At 32.4% G+C, this 9647-nt stretch overlaps 1 non-coding gene across 1 annotated transcript; it reads left to right on the top strand.

Moving 5' to 3' along the window:
- The first annotated feature begins 4395 nt into the window (after positions 1-4395).
- LOC107793206 (uncharacterized) lies at positions 4396-6522 on the top strand. The gene is made up of 2 exons (XR_012694368.1): positions 4396-4561; positions 6389-6522. It is a non-coding gene; the product is annotated as an uncharacterized LOC107793206 (transcript).
- The last annotated feature ends 3125 nt before the right edge of the window (positions 6523-9647 follow it).

The raw sequence follows: 9647 nt of genomic DNA, 5'->3' as shown, positions 1-9647 counted from the left end.
TAGTTTTTCACACTATCAGCTTATTTAAAAGTTAAATTACATGTTATAATTGATTATGTTAAATTAATAGTGTAAAAGCAGAAAACTACGGAGCCCTGAAATTTCCTCAAAATTTCTAGAAGATAGTAAAATCTTGTAAACTATCCCTCTTCTTTTAACAAATGCCTCCTTTTTTAGTAAGGATGTCAGCCACAGAAATGACTGAGACATTCCCCATCATAGAGAAAGTAGGACAAGTTGCCTAGGCATCTCCCACCTTTACCCCATTTTGGGGATAACTTACTCCAACCATTCCCCCAAATTTTTTTTTTATATTCTTCTCTCTCTTCTATATTATATTATTATCTTTCATTTCAATTTTATTTTTTAATTTGCATTAAACAAATTCCATCTTTTATTTTCATTAATTTGAGATGATTATATATTTTTTGTACAATTATAACTTATAATAAAATTAACTTATAATTTCACATAAAAATAATAAATGCACGAAAATTAATTTATCAAAATTATACGCCAAAATTAAGATGTAAAATTAATATTATAAAGATATTACATAAATATAATTAGGTATATATAAAGAAATAAATTAAAAGATTAAATAATAATAAAAAATACATGAATAGTAATGGGGGAGATGAATAGTGCACCCCCATATTTGAGGTAACACTATTCATCCTCCATTTGGGGACAAAAATAGGGAGGGTTGGAGCTTCGTTACCCCAAAAATTGCCCCCATTATGGGGAAATGGGGTTGAGTTGAATGATTTCTTAGGGCATCTCCAACCTTTACCCTATTTTCGGACCCCAAAATAGGGATTTTCCCATTTTGGGGACAACTTACTCCAACCATTCCCTCATTTTTTTCCCCAAACTTTTTTATATTCTTCTCTCTTCTATATTATATTATTATCTTTCATTTCAATTTTATTTTTTAATTTCCATTAAACAAATTCCATCTTTTATTTTTATTAATTTGTAATTTCCAAAATTAAAACAATTCCATAAAATTTTAAATAATATAATTTGTAAGCAATTATTATAGATTAACTAATAATTCAAATAAAAGTGAATCATTGCGATACAAGATTAATTAAATACATATTACATAACGATAAAATTTATTCGAAATACTAGATAAATATTCAACTTCAACCTCTAGTATTCTCTCATAAATAATCTATTAATGCATTACGAAGTGCAAAATGAGCATCTTTGTCCTTAATTCTTCTATGTCGAAATAAAAATTCTTGAAATCGTTGATTTTCATCTACTGCCATTTCTACATAAAAATAATAAATGCACGAAAATTAATTTATTAAAATTATACACCAAAGTTAAGATATAATATTAATATTATAAAGACATTACATAAACATAATTAGGTATATAAAGAGATAAATTAAAAGAATAAATAAAAAAAAATAATAAAAAAAATAATGAATAGTAATGGGGGATATGAATAGTGTACCACATATTTGAGGGAACACTATTCATCCCTTATTTTGGGGACAAAAATGGGGGAGGGTTGGAGCTAAATTTCCCCAAATATTTTCTTCATTATAGGGGATGGGGCAAGGTTGGAGATGGCCTAAGACTTCATCTTCTTTCCAAGCTAAAGAATTGATTCCTTTACTTCTTGTGACAACCCCTATCTGGCCTTGAACCCAGTGCACAACATTGAGTTCTATTAGAATGTAGTTAAAGCGCTAGCTATCAAATAAATAACTACGACTTTAGAATGCAAGTCAAGCTCACGATAAAATAATTTAAATCTGTTAATTTACCGTGTTATAAAATCTCCAAATATGACCAACCAGCATCACTATTAGATGCTATGCTTCTTCTTTTTTACTTTTATTTTCCCCTGCAAATAACATTTTAGGAGTGCACTGAATCACACAAATACAATAGGCCAATTTGGAGCAAATACTGCGTATAGATAAAAACTAGGCTACCACAAAGACAGTCAAGTGACATGACCGCTCTTATATAAGTTTGTGCTCTTGAATGAACCTCTTTATTTAGTATTTGTTCCTCTAGCACCTCGCCCCGCGTATATAATGTAAATTATATCAATTTATCTCTTTCAGATTTGTTAGTTTGTTCAAATTTTTGTCACTCATTCAACTCTCTCTCTCATTCTTACAGAAAGAAGAATAATTGCGACAAGTTGATGACAATAATTTTCATTTTGCACCTTCTTGTTTGGTTTGTTTTCTAATGTTTGATTAATAGGTCTTTCCTGTTTAATACTTTCCCTTCATGATTTAATATAAGTAATAAACTATATGCTTTTTTGTTAACTCAATTAGCATATATTCGTGCTTATTTACGGATGATTTATATTTTATACTCCTATTACTTTATTATATAAATAAGGGTATATTACTATTTAACTTATTTGTTTAATTTCACTTTTTACTCTATGACTAAAATTTATTTATTTTTTTGTTATGCATAATTACTTGACGTGTTAATGGTTATTAGCGTCACGTTGAGTTTTCTCTCCATTGTTAAATTCGCGTGAAAAACGCAAAAAATATAATCTATCATTAAAAATAAGGTAGAATTGATGAGAAAATAACCAAGCTGTCCCTTATGTTTGCGAATAAATTTAAAGTAATCCTTTAAATATATTCTATACAGTTTTTGTTTTTAGGTCTCTATGGAATATTTAACAAACTTTGTTTGTTAGACTTGGCGATAATTATGAAAATAACTAGAAACATAAAAAAAGTTACGTCAAATTCTAAAAATTACTACACCAAAAATTGCACTAGACATAAAAAATAGCACCTCAAGAAACTACATCATGCACTAAAATTAGACAAAAATTGCACCTCAAAATGTGAGTTGCTATTAAATTCTTTTTATAGTTCCCAACTTCCCATTATATTTACTAGTCTTACAATACGCACGTTGCGCGTGTACCCTATCTAAATAAATAATATTTTTTAAATAATTATGCAAATATTTTATTAAAATTATGTTTGAGTTATCATAAATAAAAGTGTAAGTTTGTGAAATTGAGAAATATTAATTCTGCGTACCTAACTGAATAAAGGGAAGAAATTGCTATATAAAAATTATCAATCATCGTCATATTAAAAGTATAAGCCAATATACAAATACGGAAAATGTTTAAAAGAAATCAAGCGATCATCATTTATAAAAATAATATTTGTTCAAATATTTTGTTGTTGTTGTTGTTGATGATGTTGTTGTTGGTGGTGGTGGTGGTGGGGTTGTAATTCCTAGTTTTTTATTTCTTAAATCTTATATTTTCTATCATGAAGTTTTATCTCTAGATTACCCTTCAATAGTTTTTCAATTTTAGTGAACATGTTCATATGATAAATATAGAAAATTATTTAAATCTTATATTTTCTATCAAGAAGTTTTATCTCTAGATTACCCATCAATAATTTTTCAATTTTAGTGAACATGTTCATATGATAAATATGGAAAATTATTTTTTCATAAAATATATTTCTAAATATATCTAATTGAGTGGATAAAAGATTAAATTTTTGTATATATGTAAATTTATAGGCTTTCAATATTATTTATTTAGCCTCCTTTCTATCTCTTTATTTTAAAAAATGGGTCAAAATTGTAATCCATAGACGCGTTCTTTGTATCCACGCAAGATAATATATTATTTTTTCATTGATTTCCATTGACCTAACACATGATATTTAAATAACTTTATTTAACTTCAAAATATGTGTGGAAAAAAGGGACTCATGAATCGAAAAGGACTCAAATTTGGGCGAAGGTTATAATGTAATTCTCATGTGTTATTATCCTTCTTTTATAAATTTATTATATTACATAGTTCAAATAAGAAAAAGATTTATGATACAAAAGCTAGTTAATTTTGAATTCCTATATATTCGAAAAATAATGAATTGTTCTTTCCTAAATATTAGGAGATTAATTAAATGACTATTTTGTCTAGTGTGAATGTAATTTTTCAAAGGGCAAAAAAGGCGAACGACATTTCGATAAAGCTTTCGTGCTTTTAATATAGTATAGATAGATATAGATATAGACATAGATATAGATATAAATATAGATTAACAGTTAAAATTTTTGCGACAAAAAAGAATTGCTCACTTTGGCAAAACTTAAGGACCAAAACTTCCCAAGGGTATGTTTAAGGGACTATTTTAAACTTACCCCAAACATAAGGGACCATTTTTGTCATACTCTCGTGGAATTGATCAATCCAATATATTTTGCTCCCAAAATAAGGGGTATGTATGAGATAATAACACTTCTAAAGGGGTCACTGTGACATTCTCTTTAAACTTTGAGCTTTTTCTTGCAAGTCCAAATCTCCCGGGAATCTCTGCTTTATAAGCAGAGGTATTTCAAGATACCGTGGATTCAAGATACCGTCCCTAGTAAGTAATCTGGAAACCTAGGTTTGGCGATCGGCAGTTAGAGACCGATAGTGAGTTTCGTACTCTTTTTGTGTCCACAAGAAATTCTGCCGAAGAGGTCTTTGAATCCATTGTTTTCTCGTGGATTGCTGCAGTTTAGTTTCGTACAGGTATATAAACTTGTTTTCTGATATTCTATTTTGTTTTATCTTTTCTAGTTCTTTTACTACTAGTAGAGGCTTTGATTTCAGGTATCTGATACATCTATTTATGACTTAGGAGACTGAGTTTAATAAATTAATCAATTGATTTAGGAAATTTTGGCGAAAACGAGAAAAAAAGACTTTCGAATGCATGACCACTTAAAGGTTAAGAAATTAATGCCATTGTTTTGAAGGTTATATTCAATTTTAATGGTACCTCTGACTATGTTTGTGTATTTAATTATTACCTTTTAGTCATGCATTTGTACTACCTACCTTTCTCTAGCTTTTATTTCTTATGTTGTATATAATAGAAGAATAAAGAGAAAAGGTTTTAGCTTTCAAGTTTCTGAAGAGTGATAGAGCATATACTTAGGGACACTACAAGAGTGATAGAGAACCCGTTCGGATTTATGCTTGGTTGTTCCCCTACAGAGGTTATATTTTTGCTAAGGAGATTGATGTAAGTTTATCATGAGAGGAAGAAAGACCTACACATAGTAATCATTGACCTAGAGAAAACATATGATAGAGTACCTAGAAAGGTCCTTTGGTGGGTGTTGGAGAAGAAAGGAACTTATATTAAATTTATAAATGCCATAAAGGACTAGTGTGAGCATAATAGTAGGAGATATAAAGGAGTTTCACATAACCGTGGATTTACACTAGACACTAGGGGTCGCCATTGAGGCCATACTTGTTTACCAACCCAACACAGTACGAGATGAGGTGCCATTGTGTATGCTATTTGCTGACATATAGTGCTTATTTGACAATACCAGTAAAAGTGTCAACCAAAAGCTTGAATTATGGAGAAGCACTATAGAGAGTAAAGGGTTTCTAATAAGCAAAGGTAAGAGTAAATATATGCACTACAAATATAGTCAACATAAGAATAGCAAAGTCGAGGTCAGATTAGACGGGTTTGCGGTTCCTAAATACAAACATTTAGATATTTAGGCTCGTTGTTTTAAGTGAATAAAATGATAGATGAAGATGTTTTACATAGATCAAAATCGAATGGTTGAAATGGAGAAGTTCTACTAGCGTGTTATGTGATAAGATGATGCTTGTCAGAAAAGGAAAGATAAGTTCTGTAAAATAGTGTAAGACTAACAATATTATATGAGAGTGAATCTTGGCCGTTAAAGTCTAGCACATCCACAAATTGAGTGTCACAGAGATGTGAATGCGAAGATGGATATATGATTATGTGAGACTAGCCAATAGTAGAAATGACCATATTCGCGAGAAGGTTTAAGTAGCACACATCAAGGATAAAACAAGAAAAGGTCGCCTGAGATGGTTTGATCATGTTTTGCATCGACTGCTAAATGCACTGGTCCATAGATGGAAATCATGGTGAGTGTGAAGGTGATAAAAAGGACCGAGATAGACCTGAATTACTTGGAAGTAAGTTGTCTCGAATGACCTACAATCTCTTGAAATCCATGCTGATTTAGCAAAATGTAGTGCACGAAGAAAAGATCTATATAGACGATACCTATTCGTTAAGAAAAAGTTCTAGTAATGTTAGCACTTTTACTTTACGTCCTATATTCCGATCTCAACTCGTTTAGAACTGATGCGTAGTAGTTGTTTTCTTAAAATTATAGCTAGTTGATGTGTAATTTCAAAACCTCAGTAGCATGGTTTGGTAAAGTGCATTTACTGTCTCTGTTCTGTATATATATAGGCATCTTAAGCAGCATAGAGGGGTGAAACTTTGCCGCCTTCAATATTCTCTTTTGAGGTTCTGATTTATCCTTGCTTAATCTGTCTTTGTATCTGTAGGTGGTTCAATGGATCATTTCTATCAAGTTAATCACAACATTGCCCTAAATCACCCCGAAGGTGGCCTCCCTAGCACCCAGTCTTCTAAAAATTCACTGAAGCACATGGGGTCTGTAGAGAAAACGGAAGCAGTTCATGAAGAAATGAAGAGAATGAGCAGACTTCCACCTAGCAGTGCATATGCCACTCATCGAATGCGTGTCCTAAACAAAATCCTGCAACTTCTTTCTATTCAGGTACATGGTGCATACATCCATTCCCCCCCCCCCCCAATAAATTGTGGGGTTGGGGGGGCATATGCATGTGTAGGATATATGGTCACTGAGATCTCTTTCTCTCATTTTATAGTAATCATACTGTTGTACACTATTGGAGAAGGAGACTTGTTTAAACTTCTTATTCGAGCACATCTCATGTCTTGCTTGATGTTCCTTTCTGCAATGCTACACTGTCCAGCCTATTGTCATTTATCTGGAGTGTCTCAAGCATTTGATATGTGGTCTTCAGCATGGCTTATTAGTGACTTCTACTGCTATTTTATAGATTTATTCAACAGAAAATACTTAGAGGGCTGAGACTTCGTGTATGGGGAAAATGCCTTGCGATTTACTTTCGCAATGTGCTCCATGCATAAGTATCACCTAAAGTTGTCGGATTCTTGGCATTTGGATCTTCTTATAATTTTGGGTGAATTCAAGGCAGTAGAAAGAGATATTTCCTGAATGAATTCTGCTCTATATCAATTGATTACCATTAAAAATTGCTAACTCGATTTGTGTACTAAAAAAAACAGTATGAATTTGCTACCATCGCAGATTAATAGTGGTTCATGCACGAAGGAAAAGTAAATTTTCCTGAACAAGTATGGATTTTGCCTCATATAATAGAGATTGTTTCTTGCTAGTTTTAGGAATCCTCTTGATCCTTTAAAACAGATTGGCCTATTTGCGTTCTCCTCTTCCTTTAACATACTCAGTTAAAGAATATCACCCTTTCAGCTCCTATCAGAGAAGAATTGGTTTGATTGAATTCATACCAGACCCAATATGTATATCTGCTTGTGGCTGTTGTTCCCTTTTGCCCACGTGAAAATTTTGGCATATTGTCTGATCAGTGGGTATACAATGCTAGCGCTATTTGTTTATAGGGTAATTGTTGGAGAAACCGGTATAGAATTGCTCTGATGTTTTCTGGTCTTTCATGCGTTGTTTCACAATCATTATTTGTACAGGAGCAATTTTATTTTTAGAAGGAAGTAAACATGTATCTCTACAGTCACTTGACTCCTTGCTAGTGGACGTTCTATCTTATAAGTGTATCATAGATTTCTTATGGCTTTATGTTTTTTTTAAACATAGGGGGTTTTCATGTTTTTATTGTCTCTCATTTTATGCAGAGAACCACTTCACAGGATGAGGAGTTGGAATTGCTATTTTCTGGGCTCTCTCTAGGATGATAAGAAGCAAACTTCATATTCCAGCGGTTAGTTTATCAGATTATTCAGTGGTTCAATTATGTTGCTTCCTTCATCTTAGGATTTGATCGCTTCTTTGGTCTCTTTTCTATGTATCTTTCTATTTTCTTTTTGAAACATTTAGCACATTAACAGTAGATGTTGTTATTGTTGCTAAATGAATTATACTTGTTACATAATAAGTCTGTAATTAGACTTGTTATCTCAATTATCAAGTGCATAATCTAGCAAGTCAAATTCCGGCAGTTGATTTTACCTTGAACTTTTACCTGGAACCAAAGCTGAAAGTACCAGGGCACAATCACTACTCTATTGCTAAGTTTGTTTATTGAGCTCCTTAGCTTGTCCGAATCAGCAAAATAATTGAAAGATTGAGCTCCTTATCTAGTTTATTGCTGATTGCATTATTGGCTGTTTCTATTAGTAAAAAGTGCTTCATATACCCTTTCACAGGAAAAATATTGTATCATCTGTAGTATGCTTACATCTTTTCTTGAAAGTTCAGAAGTATAAAATATAAATAACTGTTTTTTCATTGAAGATGATTCCCCACTATAAACAGGAAGGAGAGGAAATAATTCTTTCCGATTAAATGCTCAAGCTTGATTACTTCCCTCCCTTAGTGTGTCACGCTATGCTGGAAAACTAAGTTGCTCGGACACGGGTGCGGGTGTCAGACACGGGTTCGGATCTAGAGGTCGGATCCTTCGAGATGTAAATTTTAAGATTCGGAGATACGGATCCTAGTACGGATACGGGTGCGGGATCCGGCTAAAAATAATTCAAAAAAATAAAAATATAGAAATATCTCTAAATTATGAGAAATTTTGTGGAATACTCATGTATAGCTTGTAAAGTGTAGATTTCTTTTTTTATTTTCAAGTTATAGATAAGTGAAGGATTGATTTCCTAGATAAGGTATGCTATTTTGTTCAAATTTACTCTTATTTTGGTTCTGATTTCAGGAATCAAATTGTATCTCGTCTCGAATTTTTCTGTCCGTCGTGGTCAAAGTACCCAAAATTGTTTCACCGAATCCCGTGCGGATCCCATACCTACACCCATACTAGTGTCGTGTCGACACGGGTGCGGCACCTAAGCTGCTGTGTCAGAGCAACTTAGCTGGAAATGCATTGTTGCTACCTCCCTCTTTCTGGTCCTTCCCATCTCTCTTTCTAGTCAAATAACCTTGAGAAAGATGCAGCTGGCTAAGAGAGCCAGCCTGAATTCATGAAGTCCATTTTATGTTCTAAAACGACTTTGAAAAAAACTACGTGAATGGGTCGCCTTTCTCTCTTGCTTCTTCTTTTCTTCTTTCATGTTTTTGATTGGACAGATTATTTATATGTACTCTTTGTCTATGATTTGCTATCATTGTTGTTAAAAGGAAATCAAGATGGAAAACATTTTGGTTTTACGGTTAATGATGGGTAACTAGCCTCTCTGCCCCTCGGGGTAGGTTTAAGGTCTGCGTACATATTACCCTCCCCAGACCCCACTTGTGGGATTATACTGGGCCGTTGTTGTTGTTGTTGATGATGGGTAACTAGCAAAATAATTTGCTTTTGCTTTTGTTTCCCCTTTCCTCACTATATTGCTTTCATATTTATCCAATTGACAAGACAATAGCAGGTTGTGATTCACTACAAAAATGGAAAAGTCTTATCTTATTGATGAGTTTCCTAGTTGTGTGAAAATTTGCAACTCTCGTCTAAGTTCTTTATTTTGTTTATAAGAACCTTTAGAAAGATTGACTTAGCTTGATTACCTTGCAACTATTATGAA

This window comes from Nicotiana tabacum, chromosome 8 (genome assembly GCF_000715075.1).
Source record: "Nicotiana tabacum cultivar K326 chromosome 8, ASM71507v2, whole genome shotgun sequence".
Classification (NCBI taxonomy): Eukaryota; Viridiplantae; Streptophyta; class Magnoliopsida; order Solanales; family Solanaceae; genus Nicotiana; species Nicotiana tabacum.
The sequence above is the reverse complement of the archived record's forward strand: the minus strand, read 5'-3'. Positions and strand labels throughout refer to the sequence as shown.